The 21,482-nt window shown below is 43.6% G+C and overlaps 1 protein-coding gene, 1 long non-coding RNA gene and 1 other non-coding gene across 5 annotated transcripts in view; all 3 read left to right on the top strand.

The window, feature by feature from the left end:
* LOC135918710 (uncharacterized) overlaps positions 1-21,482 on the top strand; it is a 485,047-nt gene that overhangs the window by 76,390 nt on the left and 387,175 nt on the right. The gene's annotated exons all lie outside the window — the stretch shown is intronic.
* LOC135918717 (uncharacterized) lies at positions 6,584-20,795 on the top strand. 2 transcript variants are annotated; one of them, XR_011512166.1, is made up of 5 exons: positions 6,584-6,732; positions 7,603-7,645; positions 8,477-8,576; positions 10,293-10,361; positions 18,843-20,795. It is a non-coding gene; the product is annotated as an uncharacterized lncRNA (long non-coding RNA). The 2 variants fall into 2 exon arrangements; XR_010569738.2 differs by having other exon boundaries at positions 8,477-8,582.
* Positions 12,799-12,873, top strand: TRNAS-GGA (transfer RNA serine (anticodon GGA)). Its single transcript has one exon. It is a non-coding gene; the product is annotated as a tRNA-Ser (tRNA).

The raw sequence follows: 21,482 nt of genomic DNA, 5'->3' as shown, positions 1-21,482 counted from the left end.
AATCCCATGAATATGCAGAACACCATCTCCTGCACAGTCACAATTTATTCAGTCGTGCGCCAAAAGCTGCCAAGGAAAGTGCAGTTCCGTGGTAGAAGACCGCTGTCTTTTGGAAAACTCTTGAGAACGTTGCTAAAAAATATTGCACAGATAATAACTGTAAGTGCATTGATAGAATTCTTTGAAGAATCTAGGATCTAAAAAGCTCATTACACACTTGTTATTGTTTTGAAAATTATTGTTTTTATTACTTTAGTTGTATGACACTTCTTACACGTGCACCGATGCTCGTTATACTTGTGGTTGCACAAATCCAATGATTTAAGGTATGGGTCACTGTATGTTCATTACTCACTGTACGTTTCACAATGTTGACAGGAGTTTGTGTATTGCGGCGATCTCTAAGCTTTTCCTTTTGTTCTTCATTTTTTTTCGTTACAATCGCTGCATTTAGCTTTTGTTCTGACCTGCCAACTTGGCCTGTGACCATTCGACTCGTGTGTTGAGACTTACGTGCTATTTTGGGGAAGTGGACGCGTTTTTCTGTGTCTGTATGAATTTGTTGATTAAAGCATGTTCCTCGTTTAAGAGCGAAGCGTTTCTTGGCGAAGTTCGCCGTGTTTCGCGACCATGGGAGCTGCCTGACTGTTTGGTCGCCGAATAGGCCAACCAATCACAGCAGAGCACACACTTCGCGCACTCCGCTCGGTTCCTTGAGGCACCAGCAGATGGTGCTCGCTTCCGCGCACCGGCGAGAGCGGCGGCGCGGGCCGTGTGGAGGACAGAACAAAAAAGATTTCTGGCTTCGCGCATCCGCGACTGCACAATAATGGGAAAGTAAACGCTTCTTGCGGATATTTATTGATTGATAGAAAACATCGTTATTTGCAGGATATTCGTAGAACTCGTGGGTGGGCCGCCTATTCCGGTAGCCCACTGGTTACTGCTGCTGCGCTGGCCCTCCCCACCAGCCAGTGCTGACGGTCAGGATCATCGCTGAGCAGAATAGCCTCCCAGTGCTCTTTTGAGGGATTTGGAATGCGGTCAACTATGGGATTAAACTAGCAAGCCCACACCATGTGGTAGAGGTTAGCTACCTCTCCACAGTGTGGGCATTGCGGGGAGTATAGTGTAGGGTACCACTGGTGTAACTTAGCTGGCGTTGGGTATGTATTAGTTTGTAGCCTCCTAAGAGTGTTCTCTTGCAACTTATTGAGGGATTTGTGTGGTGTTGGGTACTCCTTCCTGGATGTTCTGTATGGTGCGAGATTGCCAGCATACACTGCTAAAGCAGTTAGGTCCCAGCACTCTTCACGGTCATCATGGGGAGACGCCCTGTAAAGAAGAGCTTGGGCATGCCTGTGAGCGGCTTCGTTTCATCCTGGTAGTTCCAGGTGACCGGAAACCAGATGACTGAGGCTTGGCTGGGTGGATGCTTAGTCAGCAATGACAACCCTGACCTGTGAACTAATCCATTATTGAAGTTGCGACAGGCGTTCTGGGAGTCAGTGAGCACATCGGTGTTGGGGTTAGATGCTATAGCTAATGCAATAGCTGCTTCCCCCGCGTGAGTGGGGTTGGAAGTTTTCATCGAGGCGCAATTCACCACCGATCCTGAAGGTGTTGAGACCACAATAGTCATCACTCCATTCTTTGACCCTGCGGCGTCCACATGGAGGGAGTTAGGTTGCTCTTCCCATTTCTTCTGCAGGGCTTCCCCTCTTGCTTTTCTCCTTTCGATGTTATATACGGGATGCATGTTCCGCGGAATGGGGTACGCATTGATGCGTCAGAACGGATTCGAAACGCGCTACGTGTGTGTGTGCATGCTGCCTTTGAAACCAGGATGCGTTAGAGGTGTCCGTCGTAGTTAAGCAACTCCGCTTAAGAAAAGGCTGGGTATAATTTGTGTGCGCACGGGCTTGTCTTTGTGTGTGTGTGTGCTCTGTCCCGTCCTTATTGTACGTCGGAGCACAGGTGTAGCTGGCGACTCTAAGAGGCACCAGCATTTCCTTAAATACATTTCAAAGTAAAAAAAACAACTGTAAATCCGGCCTTTATCGGTTTCGACATCTGTCGATATAGTACATACACCCCTCCCCCCCCCCCCCCCGACGTCGCCACTATAGTGTCTTGTTATAGCACGAAACACATGAAATTTTGACACATTTTGAAGACATCGACCCACCTGATATACTTATTGGGTTGGTCATGAGCGTTCCTGCTCTCGCACAAACGTCACGATTTCGTTGTCGTTGTTCCTTTTCATTCCATACTGCTGGGAATATTTCTGTTTAATACTAGAACTCTCGTCGCTCACACACCACAAAAATAATTTAGAATATGTATGTTTTTATGCTGCCAGAATTCTGTTCACGTTTCTTTCGCGAACCTATCTCAATGTTCGTTGAACTCTCCCGAAAGCACAGTTCAGCACACCCGAGTTCGAAACAGGTTAAGCAGATTGTGTTGGGCGAAATGAACACATAAATCACGGGGTTATGATCACTAACAAGAATTTAAGTATAAACAAGTGAGTTTATCGCTCAGGCCACAATGAAGAGGTCGGCGAATGCAACTGCTAAGAAATTTATGTTAGTATCTTGCTCTTATCTTTTTCTTACTAGTTGAAACAGTTTGGAAGAACAAAAGCGTCCCTCTCATAAACTATCGTTTCAAGGCAGTGTAGACGCTTGCGAGGTCACCAACCGGCGAGCCTCTCATTATATTGCTACGAAAAACTGAGAAAGTGGGGGTTGTTCCCATTGTTTGAAATGAGAAAGCGGAATCGCTTCGAAGTAAGAGCGCCCGCTCGACTGCGTACAATCATTTTTAGATACACGCGCAATGGTTAAATATGGCTTGGTCATCAGATAGTCCACACAAGTTACGGACAATAGCAGTTGAAATTTCGCTTGACAAAATTGGCATAAGTGCATTGAACTGTTGAGTTTATTGTGTTGATCGCTTTAAACTGCCACTTATCGTTTTAGCTTTCTAAATACAGATGCCATAGCATCAAATAGACTAGTAATTGTGCGTTGTAATGCGCAGCGTTTGCCAAGGAGCCTGACATCCATTGGCTTCATTGACAGCAACGGACGCCAAAACAAATTTCAAGAATGTGCTTTGCAGTGGCACTGTAACAAATGACATAGGGGTCCCTGCATGTGCACGGATCGGTCACGGACGCCGATACTGTATAGCAGATATGAGAAACGTTGGTGCTATTGTACTGGGACGCAGGCGAAAATTATGGAAGCCGTCGTCATCAGCAGCAAAGATGTCAGCTGAGGCCAATGGGCAAATGCCATGGCCTGTAAGATTAGTGCGACCACAGCGAGTGAAAAAGAAGATGGTTGTGCGTAGTTTAGCGCACCAACAGTGAGCAGCCTCCGCGGAAGCTGTGCAAGCGTGTCGCGAAGCGTAGCTCTCTACAACAGTAAGCGGCGTTAATAAAAGCCAGAGAGAGAATGTATAAAAGGGTAGCTTGACGGCGTACAATTCACGCGTAGTGGGGAGGTTGTGGGTTCGGATCCCATGGTACGCGTAAATCACGCACAATGCGGAGATTGTGGATGAAATTATTTTGCACGTAAAAGCAAACCTAAACCGAACTTCAGTCAAACTATTATACCGAGCTTGTGGAAGACTGGAAATTGAAACGACGGATGGGTATCAGTCTTTTGACAACTGTGTTGTTTGTTTTCGCTGCCACATTTTCTCTTCCCCTCCTCAAGTTTCAGGTGCGTTCTCCTATGCGAGTCGTAAGTGTCCTGAAACGAATTTGATATAATTTTATGCGACTACCCTTCTCACGTTGATATAAACGTTTATTCTACATGGTAAGATTGCTTTCTTCAATGAAATGTGAACGTTTTGTATCTCAACTGAATTTGGTGCAGCTCTCGTTGCACCTTTCGCTTTGCCTTCTGTTGAGCAGCTGAAAGGATGAGCTAACATAACATTATTTTCATCCTGCACGAGGAAGAACACTAATCTCCAACTCACTCTCCAATTTACTCCTCAATAAATCTTACTGGAAACTTTGTATTTTCTTCATGCGCAGTGGCACTTCATATATGATCACATAAATTAATTTATTTGGGAACCTTACGTGCGAAGAACACGACATGATTATGAGGCACGCCATAGTGGGGGACTCTAAAATAATTTTGACCACCTGGGGCTCTTTAACCTGCACCCAGTAAACCGTAAAAGAGCGTTATTTCTCTTTCATTTCGTGCCCATAGAAATACGGTCAACTTTGATCCCGCGAACATGGGTTTAGCAACACAACGCCCAAGTCACTAAGCCATCACGGTGGATTATGACGAATTATGAATAAGCAACCATGGCACATTTAAAAAAATCTTGGTTTATTTTATATTGTGGGCATTTAGCACGTAAGTATCAGAGACAAAGCCCTCCAGTCCCGGCGTGCATTCGTGCATTCCTTATACTTTATTGAAAGCATATCCCCGCCTAGCCGGAGGGCATTAATGCAGAGGGGGGATGGGGGATCTTGCGTTATTCAGTTAAAGTCAGGTTCTCACGGTCGATTACAGTACAAAAGAATGTGGACAATGAAACATTCAGCATTTACCAATATGAAATTGTTTGAAACAAATCCTTGTTTAAGAATTAACGGACATAACCTACCGTTAAACAGTGCGAGGCAATGCTAGCACCCGTTCTCGAAAGTGCCCATACGCCGGCCATGACTTTCATGACGACTTCCCTTGATAGAATATACGAGTGCGCATTGGCCAGCGAGTGTTTTTATGCGAAGCATATTACGAGAGCTCAACCCAGCTCCTCAGGCGCGGCGGTGTCGCCTTGAATACCACGTGACACCGTGACGTCACGACAGAGGAAAAGTGGCTTTGGCTCAACTCTTGCAAGGTGGGCTGGGTGGGAATCGAACCAGGGTCTCCGGAGTGTGAGACGGAGACGCTACCACTGAGCCACGAGTACGATGCTTCAAAGCGGTACAAAAGCGCCTCTAGTGAATGCGGTGTTGCCTTAGAAACGAGCTGTTTCTAAGGCTCAGGCGTGCGTCGCTTGCTCAGGCGCACATTTCGTTGCCGCGCCGAACGCTGCGTTGCTCGACGCTCACCGCGTCCAATGCGGGGCGTCCAAGGCGAAGCAGAGTAACGCATGAGTTGTTTCTTCGTCTAGCCGAACCAAATATAGCCAAGCAACAGCAGTTCACCAAGCTAAACAGTGGTTCAACAACTAAAATAAAGGCTAGTATGCTTCGCATCCTGGGCTTAACCTTACCTAAGCCACAGCCATTTTTTTATTATTGTTTTCCGTCCGTACTTCTGTGTTGGACAAACACCAACATATGACGGCATCTGTGAAAGCGCTGAAATGTCCATTTGCTTTTGTTTATTCACTTCATGAGGAGTCCGGAATAACAAGGTCGAAAGGTCAGGCCAACAGACGTTTCTTTTTCTACTTGAGCAGCGGTAACCGTAAATATATACTCTATCAAGAAGAACTCCACTGCTATTACCATCGAGTTTATTTATTTATTTATTTATTTATTTATTTATTTATTTATTTATTTATTTATTTCAGTGCTCTCGTGGCCCGAAGGCCAATAATACAGTAAGTAGTGGTTCATAATGACAAATGTGTATGTACAGCAGTAAAGTTCAACCTGGTGTATTGTGGGCGGTTGCTTTGAAGCTTCCATTGTCCGGAATGGTGGCGACTAACGCAGATAGGCTTTTGCAGAATAGACATGTTCTTTGAATAAAATAATTCTTGTACGAGTTTGTTCACCAAGACGGCACGCGAAGGTTTTGGCTGCGAAAAGGGGTTATATGCTCGACGGACATGTTCCGCCAAGAGGAACATTTTCTTGCTTGTTTTCTTAGCAACCTTACGTCCACCATGAAACCGGAATAAACACAAGCACGCACAAAAAAAGACAGAACCAAAGACAGACGATGAGTCTCATAGATCTCACTGCCATTCATTTTCTGTTTCTCTTCTCGACACAAAAAAACCACAACGCTAGCCGTTCACTTAGTGTGGACTTTAAACAATAGATCTTCATAAGACATAATTGTGCCCATCGGCGAGAACGGGAAAGTTTGGGTAGATTACGAATGTCTTTCATAAATGTGTAAACCTTGCATACCGGGAATAATCAGACAAAGTACACTGTAAACAAAAATGAGTCCATATGGGCGTTTTAACAGTTGATATGCCATTTTTCCCCTCTAGCCTAAAATGAGTACTCCCACGAGAAGAAGTAAAATAAGCTAGAACCATTATTATACCCCCGGCCCCATTTGAAGGGCCATTGCGGTTGTAAAATGGGGGTTTTCAAGGAATAACGGTGGCGTACGGGAAAGTGGGAGTGTTGAAATACACCCATATCTGAGACGAGCCAAATATAGAAAAGAATAACTCAGCCGTGACCAACAAGGCAGGCAGCCGCAGCGACAATTTCAGTAGGATTATTTCTGCAGTCACATTCGAAATATCCCGCGCAATGTGTGTCGGCGCTGTTTTTCTGTTCGGAGTAGCCGCGCCTTGGCGCTGCACACAGGACGCCGAAAGTCGGAACGGTCGGAACTACGCGCGGAGGAGCACAAGCCTTCGGAGCGCGCGCGCGTACGTTGAAAGCCGCAAAGGGGCAGCCATTGTCAGCGGCGGCGCATTCTTCTACCGTGGTTGTTGTTTCTCACAGCATTGAACCCCCAAGACTCCACGGTAAGTGACTTCGAACGATTATTACACGTTCTATGAGTGTGCATACGTTCTAAGTGAAGAAACGCGCTGATATGACTTATTGAAGGTCTCAGTACAACATGGCGCGACAGTTGGCCGTCTAGAACCATCTTGCACGATCTCTGTGTTTCTTCGAGCTTTGTCGTAATCGAGGTGACTTGAGTGTTTAGGGTCAAGCGAGTGTACTTAAACATTAGAATTTTACATGATGAGGGACTGTGCCGCGTCTTTAATAGGGTGGATGTGAACATTCGACATGCTCCCCGAAGCGCAAGCCACTACCATAATAGTTATGTGCAGTGCAAGGTGAGCTAAGCTTCGCTGCCTAACCGCCGCCTGAAAATGCGGCGGCTCGTTAAGGGTTTACTGCGGTGCGCGTGTGTGAGTGTTTGTACAGCCACGGCCGCTGGTTTCCATTGAGCGGCCGTGGTACAGCGATCATTTGAGCGAGAACCGGCGGCGCTTCTTTGTGCGCGGTATCTGCTAGCTGGCGCGTACGCGGCGCCAGTCCCCTAGCTCGTGCGATTGTGTGCAGTAGGTCGCTCACTAAGCGCGCATTGTGCAGATTTGCCAGTACGCTCCGTGCTATCGTCTGTGTCTCTTCGCGCCCACGCCGCTGATTGTGCAGGGAATGTGCGACTGCGGCGTGTAGCATGTAGAGCCTGCGCCCGTCGACTTTGATCTACGGGCGTGAAATGTCGGCGGCGCGTTTGTGGTATTAAAAGCGTGTGGTGAGCTTCCAACGGCACTACGGGTCAACGCCGCATGAACTGCCGGTCAGAGTATAAGAAACGCTTTATAGTTTATAGTTAGCGTACTGCTTGGCGGTAACAGTGTCCTTCTTTGATTCAGATTACTGGATACGCCGTCACTTGAACCTCGGCGGCCGGAGCAGGTGAGTACCAGTGGCGCCGGCGCCTCGGCGGCCAGAAAACGACGCCTGTGCCGTGACGAGATATATCAATTTACGCGATAGAATTGCCGGCGATGGCTCATACGGGCGCGTCGCTCCATGGCTGTGTTCTTTGCTGGAGGCCGCCACTACGCCTGCCGTGCACATACTACGCTACATCTATACAGTCGATGCTTGTGCAGTGTTGTTATTCAACAGCTGGCGCTGTGCACTGGATACCTGGACTTGTTTAATGTTTAATTACTTTGCTGCTGTGCCGTTGGGTATTGGGTACAGATATTGAGTTTTGAATTCTAGGTGCCAAATTCACACAAAAAAGTGGCGCTTTTCAACTTAGGATCATATCACACATCATAGCATCATCCTATATTGCACGAATATTAACAACAAAATTTCTACTGCTGGTGAAAAAAGAAAGGCAGACCGATCAACCTGTATCTGTGAGAAAAATGTGCTTGAAGTCTGCCATCGTCTATTATAAAAAGGTAATGCCTTGGTATTCAATGTCAGTAACACTCATAAGTTATGCATCCTTTTGTGTGAAATAATTTGTCTTAGAAGCCATTCATTGTAAGGTATCAGTAAACATCTCATAGCTTAAGTAGTGCAGAAGTGTATGAGTTAGGCAAAGGTTTTAGTTTGTAAAGAGCAAAGCCATTAAGGTATAAAATTTTGGCAAGCTTAGTTTAACAATAAGCTGACCAATATACAAAACCTAATGTAGCAGCAGATGCTCTCCAAGATAAACTGGCGACCAGCTTTTTCGTGTTCTATGTGATCATTGTAATGTCAACTTTTTCTCTTTTATTTCAGGACTGTGGTTGCGGCCGTTTCGTTGCCAGCTGTGAGGATGAAGCAGCTTCATAACCGGAGATCAGTCGCCTCCCATCAGTTTCCCTTTTCAGCAATAGAGGTCTTGGTATGCTCTTACGTAGAGTTTACTTTTATCACCCTATATGTTTTAAGTGCAATGGCTAGTTTAGCGGCATCACTTAGAGTGATTGGTGTGACACCTGTTCCATGGGACGTATGCAGGTTATCCCACGTAACTTTAGAAAACTTTAAAAAATTTGCATATGCCACCTTGCTGCACAGAACCTAGGTAATGTTGTTTCCTGTCTCTTGGAAATACTTAGATTTTCTGCATTTTGCCTAATTACCTGATTATTCTTAATCAAATAATCAACTCAGATATTATAATTAGATAAAAAGTCTCAATTATAAAATTGTAGTGCAACGTGAACATTTTCCAGTACAGCTTTCTGTGGCTCAATATGTGCTACATACCGTGTTTGTAGGAGCATGAAAAAAGCCTGAGAATCCCGCAGAGTGCCTTGAGTGTGTGTGTGACAGCACCTGTGTTGTGTTCTTCCTTCAGTCCTCGTCTTTTGCGCTGTACAAACATGTCGACCTCAAATGGCCAGTCCCGTGGCAGCTTTGCATGTATTTGAGTGTGTGCCCTGTATAGGCATGTGTGTTCCAGTAAGAAAAAAAATACTGAAGGAGCCTAACGTGATGTATTTCAGGACAAGTGTATGATGTAAATTACTATGTGAAAATAAAATAGGAAACCGAAACAAGACTTCACAGTAGAGATATGCAGGTGTGTGCATCAGCATAATGACGAAACCCTCGTGCAAGTTTAGAAAAATATTCATTAAGTTAGTTTCTGTCATTCTTCTCTGTCACATTATTATTGCAAAAATGTGCTCTCTAGTATTGCACCATTAAAAACACAGTTCAAATACATCATTTGCTGGCACCTTCACATTCATAGCCACATAGAGAGGAATGGTTAAAAATTTGCTTTGCTTCTCTGACCTTCATTTTAGGCCCTTCTCATGTTTGCTGAGCTTCTTAATGTATCATAGACACCCTCCAGTGTTTACAGGCAGCTTGAGCACATTATGCCAGATTGTGAAGAAACTGCAGAGGTCGCAGTGTCTATAGCGGTGCCCGGTATATGCATGTTTCTTGCATGATGCATTATGCTCAGTACCAATATTGTCAAGACAAAATGGCTAAAGTACATCCTTAAGAGTCTTAAGCGCATTTGGATGACTTTACAGCATGTAGCAAAACAAGAATGGGAACTGAGGTGCTTAATTTTTGTTCATTATTACCATATGGCACCAGCATGCAATGAAGACAAAAGAGGAAGAGAAATGAAGTGCACCAAAGGGCAACTCTATCCTGATGGGAGCTGCATTCACATCCGCATGATGCATGCAATCTTTGAGTTATAGCAGCAGCTATCCACCTGTTCACTTTGTTGCACATTTGTATTGTTTATGTACTAAGTCTGGCCCTGGAAGTGTTAGGCAGTGCCACTTGTGGCGTTGGTGTGGCATGCAGCACATCCTTCTAACCACAGGTGTCATGTATTATGTGAACCTAAGTTCAATTCATGTAATGCACAAAAGTTCCATTTGAAAGGATGTGCCATATTTGTCACCATTGCCATGAGTAGCACTGGCTGACAGTCACAGGGCGAGACATTAACCTTGCTCAGCTATTATGCAAAACTATTTTACATACAAATATAGTAATTAGTATACATGCCAAAAGCATCACAGAATAAAATTTTTGATCCGCATCTTACAACGATTGTTATTTTGCTTTACCTCAGGATGCCTTTCTACCGGTGTTGCATCCTGTGACTGACCACTCCAACGATCTCGGCAGATTCGTTACGCAGGTGTGTTCTTTTGCTATTCCCAGTACTGATATTTTGTAGTTTACGTTCGATGTAAATGCACAGATCGAATGAAAAACAGGTTAAAAGATGAACTCACAGGCACTGTGTCCAAACGTTTGTGAGGAAGGAAAATCTTTGTTACAAGTTGTAATTATAGCAACACAAGAGAGTGTGCAGATCAAACCACTAGTACCTAGCAAGCCTTATACACAGCATTATACCGTAGAAGCCAAAACATCAGGCGAAAACCTGTACTAAACTAGGGACTGTATTAAAACGTTTTGGAGGCATGAAGTATTTCTTGGGTTACTCGGTCTAATTGCTTGAACTGAACTGACGTGTCCTGCAAAACAGTTTGCATTCGCATTTGATACAATCTGCAGCAAGATCTGAACAAAGGGCTGCAATACTGTAAGGGCTTCCTATTGAAGTAGCAACCAGTCTTCCCAGTGTACTGCAGCCTCAGGAAAATGAAATGTGGTACACTGCACCACATGCACACACAACAAATTTTAATCCATAAGCATCTTTACACTGTGCTTGTGCAGGACTGGGCAACTGGCTGTTTGTTTGTGACCGAAACAACTACGTACATCAAGACTGTACTGGGAAGCCACTATCTTTTTCAGTTAGTGTAACAGTCGATAAACATATGGATTTACATGAACATTTTGTCTGCCACACTTTTCATTGTCGTTTTTTTGCGCTCTTGCTTTGATGGCTGGGAGACATTTCAGGCTCGCTGAAGAGACAGGTAGCCCAGTAGCTGCCCTCACAAAGTTATTTGATTTTTAAGAGCCAACTTGCTTTGGACAATGCTGAATAACACATTAAAAGGCCCGGGATTATTGACGAGGTTAGAATGACTTTGAAAGAAGTTTATGAGTGTTTTTTAACTCTGATCTGTCTGCTGAGACCAAATCATGTCAGCTTTTAATGAAGCAACGTTCAGGTTGGAAAACTGCAAGGCTGTGTGGGTACTCAAACAACATCAATGCTTCAGCTAGCTGAAGTTGCTCCATGACATCAAGGCAGAAGCAAATGACATGGCAAAGGAAAGGTTGGTGGACAAAGGACTCTTGGTGGCAATTATGTAGGTTCAAGGGCTATTGCACTGAGTAAGAAAATGTGTTCCCGATACAGCGTGAACATAGTGTTAAAGCTGAAGAGCAAACTGGCACCATCTGCCTAGTCCTACACAAGCACGTGCACAGAAAGGGATGCCTGTTGGCCTTGAGGGCCACCACTAGAGAGATCAGCTGCTATCGCTATGACATAGAATGTGACATCAGATGACTATAGTTCACACCTTTGCTGCAGCTTGCTGGCTGGGCAATTGAAGCCTTGATTGTAAGGTTGAAAAGTTTCAATCTCAAGGTGGCAATTTAGTTGCCAACTCTTACAGCATGGTTCACTACTCAGTGATGCAGTGCTGGACATATTCGACCAAGCCTGGTGCGAGTTCTCATGAGTGCCTATGTTCAAGCTGCCGCTAGATACTTAGTTGATAAAGTCACTGAAAACGAAATATGGTCATCGAAAGAGTCATGAAAACGATGCACGCAAGGTTTGTAGTGTGCTCACTTGGTATGACATTAGTCAAAACACCCTGTGTAGATGTTCCAAAAGGACTTCTTGGGCAAGTTGGTGCTTAGATTTCCTAGGTATACTTTGTGGTGCAAAATACATTTCTTGAAAAGGGATAGAAGAAAGGAAGACAGTGAAGTGCCAAACTACCAACTGTTTAATGACAGCCTGAACAAACGTAAAGAAGAAAATACAACTTCCGCTCAAGCGCAGGGAGCCTAGGTGCGACAGAACAGCATGGTCGCGATAACATACTTTGGATGAAGCACATTTGAAGCACAGGGAAAATCAGACATCCACCCGTTCGTAGCAATTGCTACAAAGGAAACCCATACGGATTCCTCGAAAGAAAGGCCTCATAGTTGAAGAAAAATTCGTCCTGGTCCCGGACTCGAACTCGGGACCACCGCCTTTCAGGGGCAGCCGGTCTACCATCTGAGCTAACCAGGATTTTCCCTTTATTCATTACGTCTCTCCACCTTGCGGGTTTCCGCAGAACTACTACATGAAACTCTTGCCTTTGCTTTGTGTTGTCGACAAATTCGACTTCGCCCTGCCATCTGCTAGCCGCCTGGTTAGCTCAGATGGTAGAGCGGCTGCCCCGGAAAGGCGGTGGTCCCGGGTTTGAGTCCCGGACCAGGACGAATTTTTCTTCAACTATGAGGCCTTTCTTTCGAGGAATCCGTATGGGTTTCCTTTGTAGCAATTGCTACGAACGGGTGGATGTCTGATTTTCCCTTTATTCATTACTTCTCTCCACCTTGTGGGTTTCCGCAGAACTACTACATGAAACTCCTGCCTTTGCTTTGTGTTGTCGACAAATTCGACTTCGCCCTGCCATCTGCTAGCCGCCTGGTTAGCTCAGATGGTAGAGCGGCTGCCCCGGAAAGGCGGTGGTCCCGGGTTCGAGTCCCGGACCAGGACGAATTTTTCTTCAACTATGAGGCTTTTCTTTCGAGGAATCTGTATGAGTTTCCTTTGTAGCAATTGCTACGAACGGGTGGATGTCTGATTTTCCCTTTATTCATTACTTCTCTCCACCTTGCGGGTTTCCGCAGAACTACTACGTCAAACTCTTGCCTTTGCTTTGTGTTGTCGACAAATTCGACTTCGCCCTGCCATCTGCTAGCCGCCTGGTTAGCTCAGATGGTAGAGCGGCTGCCCCGGAAAGGCGGTGGTCCCGGGTTCGAGTCCCAGACCAGGACGAATTTTTCTTCAACTATGAGGCCTTTCTTTCGAGGAATCTGTGTGGGTTTCCTTTGTAGCAATTGCTACGAACGGGTGGATGTCTGATTTTCCCTTTATTCAGGAATGAAGCAAATTCACTCTTTGCACTAGCCTATTGCAGAAACAAAATATGACAAACTGAGCTTTTAAGGGGGCCCTCAGATGGGCCCAGTCCATGTGTGTCTTCATTTCTAGCGCAGCTGAGCACATCTGCAGCCTGCACACCCTGTTCTAGAGCTGATCTGCTGCATGTGGAAAGACCAGATGTGCTGATATGGCGTGGTATTATGTGCACAGTCTTCCCACGTGTTTAGTACTGGGGGTTGCATAATCTGTAGTTTCAGAGATGCATTGAAATGAGAGACAGACATAGCATTCACCTCCACTGCCAGCACTTTTCATGATAGTGTCGTCCCACTGCGTGTGACTATCAAAGAGGACAGAGTGGATGAAAAAGCAAGGCTGGGTTTGCTTCATACTACCTATGTGAAGGTATCGGTGACACACCGTAAAACCATATCTTTATTCGCTGACTCTCAAATTCAAAATTTGAAGTCGTACTAAATGGCTTTGTATTACTGAGAGTAAGGGTAAGCTGCAATGGCAGGATTGAAAAGACTAGGAAATCTCTTCAGTTAAAGTTATTTCATAGTATGTACTGTTCCAAACATGTAGAGATAGGGAAATTCATATCAGGCTATCATCATACCTCACAAGGAAGAGATTACACTAAACAGGTTTATTAATTTCCTTAGTGGTGATGCCTCACATTGTTTTTTCCTTGGACCAAAGGGACTGCAAGGTTTTTCCGCCTGCAAATGATTGCATAGTTTTCAAAGATAATTCCCTCCCTGCTTTGTTTGCTTGATTTGACTGTAAGTTACATTACACATAATGTATATCCCCCTGCAACGCCAGTACAGGCGAAGCCGGTACTAAATGAATAACCACAAAAGGATTTTGGGGCGAGCAAAAATGGCATTTGCAATAAAGATATGCACAGATGTCCCGTCAGTGTTGCTGTCAAACAAGAAATTGTGATATTGAGCGACTGAGCAAAATAGCTAAATGTGTGCTTGCCGAACTATAGCTGGCATTTGCACCTTGATTGTGACTTAGCTACCAGAAGAAATTTGTTTTGTCTTGTTCTTTTTCTGTTAAAATGTAGCTTTTTCTTTGTTTACTTTCCTTTGGGTTTTTGTAGCTATATCATGTGCACATGTGACCAATAATGCCGTCTGGAAGTTAGTGGTTGATGGTATTTCTCACTGCCTGTCGTTGGTTCAGTGTGTACTAAAGTCAAAAGAGCACCGACCAGTATAAACCAGTGTGTTGAATTTGTTTTCTTGTGTTAGTGCGAATGATCTGACTGGTTATGTGTCCAAATAAGCAATTAGATTATGAAAACAAAGTTCATCAGAACATGTCATTCGTTTTACTTATAATTACCTTATTTCAACTGCAGAACCCACATGTTCAGGCATGTAGATTTAAGTAGAACAAGTCTTTTTGCGATTGTTAGTTCTGAACAGGTGAGAGCAGTGCTAAGGACACAAAGTGAGTCCACATAGATAAATGGCATGGTGCACTGTGCACGGACCTGATAATTGATGTGTTTTTGCAACAGACAAGCAAATAAATATCTAGTAACACCTTGTCAAAGGCACGAAAGCACATAAAGAGGCAGGGGTTGGCCACATACAAATGTGCCTTGGTTGTAGGTTTGTTAACAAGCATGCCACTTTCCTGTAACTTCGGAATACAGGTGCTGCACTGACACATACATCTCTTTTTTATTATGCGAAGCATACTAGCCGCACAACCATGCTCTTCCTTGCTGCGCCGCGCGTGGCCGCATAGCTACCATTTGACGTCATAACAGCTGCAAAAGCGGAGGCTGAACTCGTGCGCTCGCTTGCGGCCGCGTAGCTACATAGCCGGGTCTCAGCTCGTGCGCTCGCCTGCATGAGTTGTTTCTTCGTCTAGCCAAACCAAATATAGCCAAGCAACAGCAGTTCACCAGGCTAAACAGTGGTTCAACAACTAAAATAAAGGCTAGTATGCTTCGCAACCTGGGCTTAACCTTAGCTAAGCCACAGCCATTTTTTTGTGGGATTTGGTTAGTTTCGGGGTTAATGGTTGCTGCTTTCGCTAACATGTTGCACTTGTGATATTCGGGACATCATCTGTACTATTTACAGTGTATGTACCCTAATGGTCACATAGTGGTGCTTAATCGTGAAGGCTCTCATTCAAATATTGCCTGGTCTACATATGCTTTTCTTCATGCCAAAAAAATAAGATATACTACGTTTGTGTCAGAAGGAAAGAAACTGAGTGGTGTCTATTATTGCACATAAATCTATGCTTAGTTGCGTTAACATTTTTGCATAATTTCAACAACTTATTTGGTGCATTTCTGTAACATTCACACTCTGGCTGATGCACTTAGGTGTAACGAATAATAAAGGCAGAAAAGTAAAGCATTGCAGTGGATTTAACCTACTGCTGTTGATTCTGTTACCTTTTCGCAGCTTTTCTTTTTGGAAAAGCATATGTACAAAAGCACGTTTTGAGCAAATAGGCTGCTGTTTGCGAGGCTTTGCAAGCATCACTATAACGTGACAAAAGCAGTGTGGCCATTTGGTTATACAAATTCTGGTGTATTGGCACCACAAAAAGTAAACGAAGAAAGATATGTACGCATGACACAAGCACCGGATCTCACTTCAAGCTTTAAAATAAGGCAACGCAATATTTAATAACAGGTGGAGACATTGTGTGATGGCATCTGTTAAAAGAAATTCTTTATGCAGTGCAACTAATGGATCACTGATACATTTATCATTCTTTTTAAATGTTGCAAACCACAATTACGTTGCATGTTGTCAGGTCATAATATCTCGCTACAACGCAAGTTTTGTGGAACACAGGACCGCGGTCACATTCTTTGCAGCAGGGCCATTGCTGTTTTTGGTCTACATTAATGACATTGCTCAGGTTGTGTCATGCAAAGTGCGTCTGTATGCGGATGATTGTGTGATTTATCACTCCATTAGGTCTGCCACTGACCACGAGTATCTGCAACGCAATTTGGACTGTATAACACGCTGGTGCGTTAGGTGGCAAATGTCTTTAAACCCCAGTAAGTGTCAGTACGTGTCCTTTACACGTAAACAAAATCCACATCTATTTCATTATACATTAGACAATGTCCAGCTATTGCGAGTAACTCAGTATAAGTATCTTGGTGTTTATTTTTCATCGAATTTAACTTGGACTAAGCACGCTGAATATGTTACAGCGAAAGCCTGTAAAATGCTAAATTTTGTTAAACGCAACTTCCGGCTAGCTCCTCCCAAAATTAAAGAACTACTTTATTTTTCGAACGTAAGACCCATATTAGAGTATGCCTGTATGGCCTGGGACCCGCAAACCAAAACTCTGTCTAATATGCTCGAGCATGTACAAAACCGCGCAGCCCGTTTTGTCTGTAATAACTATGACTTTACTTCTAGTATTTCAGCACTTAAGGATAACTTGGGGTGGGAATTATTAAGCACACGCAGACAAAACATGAGGTTGGAAATGCTTTTTAAAATTTATTTCGGCCTGGTTAAAATAGATAGAGAAACTTACCTTTTACCTCCTCATTTCTTGTCTCACAGAAGTGACCACTATTTAAAAATAAGAGAACTTATTTGTAGAACAAACGTGTTCAAGCATTCTTTTTTTCCACACACAATATCACAGTGGAATCAGCTACCGCAGGAAATTGCTGATTGTCACACTGAAGCATCATTCAGAGCATTTCTGCTGAGCATATAGTGCCGTGAATTTTTTCTATTGTTGTGTTATTTTTGTTTGACCAGTTCTGTATTTTGTCGAGCTTATGTACACTGTATATTCCCCCCCCCCTGCAATAATGCCTTCGGGCGCTGCAGGTACTTGAAATAAATAAATAAATAAATTTACCATTGTGTGAGGGAGGGTTGTTTCACACAGATGACTCATACTGCCTCAATCTCTCTGATTTCGCATTAATAGAGCATCCCATCTGTCCAATGTAGGCACGGCCTTGTGATGGCAGCAGACTACGCAACGCTTGCGGCCTAGCTCACTAGATGCATATTGTGCTTCAAGCCACAACCAACCTCTTCCTTTTTTTGGCTTCTGCCTTTTGTTGCAGCACAAAACTCTCCTAACAAGGGCCTGAGAAAAAGGATTTGCGCAACTAAATCAGGCATGACTAGGGAATATAATGAATGAGATGATGAAGTAAAGAAGTGGTTGCAGTTGTTTGGTATGCATTTGGGATTTTCGTGAGTAATTGTGTAGCTGGTCCCTACGGGCAAACATTTTTTTTTGTATGAAACATGTGAAGAGAGATTTGCTGTGATGAGAAAAAAAGACTGAAGCCAGGAAAACAAACTAATTTGTTTGTTGCGTGCAGCACAATTTGCAGACATTGCACTGCGCAACGGAGGTTATGTACAGTCTGCCATTCCTATCCAGTCATGCTTGCATTGCATAGACACGCATTGTAATAATTTGAGATTGAGGCTAATGACGTTTGTGTGCAACAACTCTCATCCACACATTGTGATACACTGCAAAATAAAGTGGTTCGTTCCAGTGTTCTTCGAAACTCGTTGCCAGAAATTATGAGCAAATGTACATAAGATAATTAAGCTTTGGCAGATTAGCGTGGAAAGGACAAATGCATCAGTCATTCTCAATTAAATTGCATGAAGAATTTGTTTTTGAATTAATAACGTCACTTCGTGTCACTACGTGTTGTACATGTCTGTTTTCTTATTCAAGCCAGAGTTGAGGTTAAGCACTTGTGTCCTGCATGTCTTTGTCTTCATTTGCTTCTGTGGTGCCATTACACCAGAGTAAATCCATGACAGGAGCTGCCAGTCCATGCAGTTATACTACATTGGGCTTAGTACGGCTGGCAGCCTGAATGTAACGAGTGCGAAGTAGCAGTAGGAACTTCAGAAGGGTAGAATTTTGTGTCAGTTGGTGGCGCATATTATAGTATGGTGAAGCGCTATAGATGAAACAGTGTGAGGCGAGACAGATGGGAAAGTACTACAGAGAACTGTGAAAGTTTACTGGAAAGTTTTGCTGCAGCAGGACAATGCGTGCATTATCCTGGTGCAGCAAAATTTGCCAATGTTCGTAGTTCTCAGTAGCACTTCCGCATCTACATTACACTTCACCATACACTAATAGCAGTAACAACAGCAACCAACTGACCCAAGCAATAATCAGTGCCCACAGAATGGCCAAATTGTAGGAGAAATGTGTCAGTGTAACACGTATTGTTAACTGACAAGTAAATGGCACACATATCTGCAAACCGATGATCAAGTGCATTTTTCATGCACATACATTATTTCGTACAACTGCTTCCTGCTTTGGTTTTTTATGGCTTTTAGGAAGCATTCCAAAGTACTTAACTGTTTGTCTGTTCTAATATTAAATCTGTAGTCAACCAGCACTATGTGTCATTACTGTATACGCCCTTACTTCGTCAGTGTTCTTCGCGCTGTTCCTAACTAAATATGAATAACCAAATAACCATTTCTTTTAAATATTTAGGTTATGAAGAGATTACTCTTAATATGTAATTAATTAGAAAAATTTTCTCAATTTTAGGAAGAAGTCCGGCTGGCCCCAAGCCTGGTGTGAAATGAAGAAATGGCACTCCACATCAATTCACGTTTACTTGTCGTCATAACCAGTCTGTTAGCTTAATTTTGGTTCTTCTTATTGAATGCTCAAGAAAGGTACCAACTCTGTCATTCATTGAAAACGAATTTTTGCACTTGGGGACGCAGCCATGCACAAAGCCTTTGAGCTCATTATATTTTTATTCTTAAAGAAACTGCAGCTCCTGCGTGGAGCAATGGGTTGAATAAGACAAGGGTAAATGAAAAGATGGCGACATTAATTGTCAACAGTTGTCCAACAAAAAAAGTCTCAAGCTGGAGCCAACATCATTGCAAGGGAACCAAATGGCTCCAGCCTGAGACACTCGTTGTTCAACCTGGCAAGTCTCCTTGTCGAAATATTTCCTCTAGCCTGAGACCTATATCCACCCTCGACCAACAATACACCAATACATTTGGCAACCCATGGCAAGGTAACAAATTCACATTCAAAGAAAGAGAATGTAGTGTGCACCCTGGAAGGTAGCATGAACAGTATTTTATTTACTTAATGAAATGCAGGTTTGCTATCCAACTACTTTATTTTGATCCCCATTTTATAACTGGACAGCATGGTTCCTCAGAGAGAATATTTATTTAAAGGTCACACAATTTTGCTCCTGTATGTCCGTTAAATCTGTCCTGGTTGCTACACTACCAGCCCTGTCTGCAATTGCATAGCAGTGTTTTGAGTATGCATCCCAATTCAAAAGAATAGTTAGGCATCTACCTCAGAATGTCTGCTACTGCGTTGCAGCTCAAATTCTATATCTAGGTGTTGACTGTGATGCCATGTGCTTTTTAAATAAGACCAATATGCTATCTGAAGTGCAATTAAAAGCAATCTCAAATGACTTCAGCGCGGGGAATGACACGATTGGAAACCAATGTGATCAGGAGGATTTGATTTCTGAAAACAAGGCACTTAAACATGAGAAAGCAGTACTAATCTCGTCTAAAGATGCTGTTATTGGGTATGATAGGGGAGTTACTTGTTCGTGGCTGCATTTGCAGCATGTTACATTGCTGGCTTTATATATTGCACTGGGTACAGTGAAATGTCGCTGCTTGCACAATATTCAACTAAACATGGTAGCCATGCTAAAGTGTCCATGCGGAACACAACTCATCCACTATTAAGGACTGCAGTGGAACCTTCATAAACGAAAATCGCATAAGCGAAACTGCCGCCTAAACAGGACACCATCCTGATGGTCGGTTGGCTCTCTGCAATGTCTCGCACTAAATAGAATGCCTGGTAAATGGAACCAATTTCCCCAGCCCCTTGAGGCTCCATTTAAAGAGTGCCCACTGTAAAAATATAGGGGGAATCCTGTTCAGAACTTTCGCAAATCTAGTCGTAAACAAAACTGCATTTCAGTGGGAGTGAAATGCAAAAGCACCTGTGTACTTAGGTTTAGGTGCATGTTAAAGAACCCCAGGTTGTCCAAATTAATCCGGGGTTACTCGCTACGGCACGTCTCATAATCAGCAGGTGGGTTCTGGTTTGTAAAATACGGTTTATATTTAATAGCCTGCTCGGAAATACAGCCCAATAACTACACTAAATTATGTAGCTTGTTTGTGTGTTGAGTCCCAATTTCTTAATTTAGTACTTTGACATTTATCATATTTGTGTGCTAGTCCATGCAGAATACCACTGATCAGCCTCATTATACAAGCCACTGTCAATTTAGAATGGCTTAGTCAAGCAACTTAAACTTACAGCACAAACACCTAAGACGGATCACAAAAGGAACATACGACACATCGAGGCTAACAACTTTATTTCTCCGTCGTCGATGCAATATAAACCCTAGACCACACAACCGTGCAGGCACTCAGATTACATTACAGAGATCTGCCAAATTATCACATAAGCAAACGTAGGAAGTCAAATTCAGATGGGTGCAGGGACAAAGATATCTCACTGATGCAATTATCGCCTTGCCTTTTTATGTGGGAGGCCTCTATGGTAAGCCGTGCATGCTCATTCTTGCTTTTGCCTAGAATCGATGTTCTGTCAAGTTGTGCCTCACAATTGTTGCAAGAGTTTATATACGCACCAAGGTGCGCTGCTCTATCTACATTTTTGTTTACTTTTTGCGCATGTTCCCTGAGTAGCTCATTGACACAATGCCCTATCTAGCCAAGCTATATCTTACCACATGAGAGTGGAATGGTGTAAACCACGCCGACAGCGCGCGACACGTATGAAGCACTATGTCGAATTTGGCCTCCTCCTCTGCTCTCTCCGCAGGTGCATGAGCATAGCTTTAAAAGCTTGTTCGGCGAAGAAAAAGCCAAAGGAACACTATGCCTGCAAGCAACTCCCTTGAGTTGATAGATGACCTTATGTATTTAAGGGACCACGCAGGAAACATGCGCAACAAAGTAAACAAGAATGTAGGTAGAGGAGTGCACCTTGTTGCGCATGCAAACCCTTACAACAATTGTGAGACACGACTTGATAGGACGTCGATTCTTGGCAAAAGCAAGAATGAGCATGCGCAGCTTGCCTTAGAGGCCTACCACATAAAAAGGCAAGGCGATAATTGCATCAGTGACATATCTTTGTCCCTGCACC

The sequence above is a fragment of the Dermacentor albipictus genome, chromosome 2 (assembly GCF_038994185.2).
Source record: "Dermacentor albipictus isolate Rhodes 1998 colony chromosome 2, USDA_Dalb.pri_finalv2, whole genome shotgun sequence".
Taxonomy (NCBI): Eukaryota; Metazoa; Arthropoda; class Arachnida; order Ixodida; family Ixodidae; genus Dermacentor; species Dermacentor albipictus.
The sequence above is the reverse complement of the archived record's forward strand: the minus strand, read 5'-3'. Positions and strand labels throughout refer to the sequence as shown.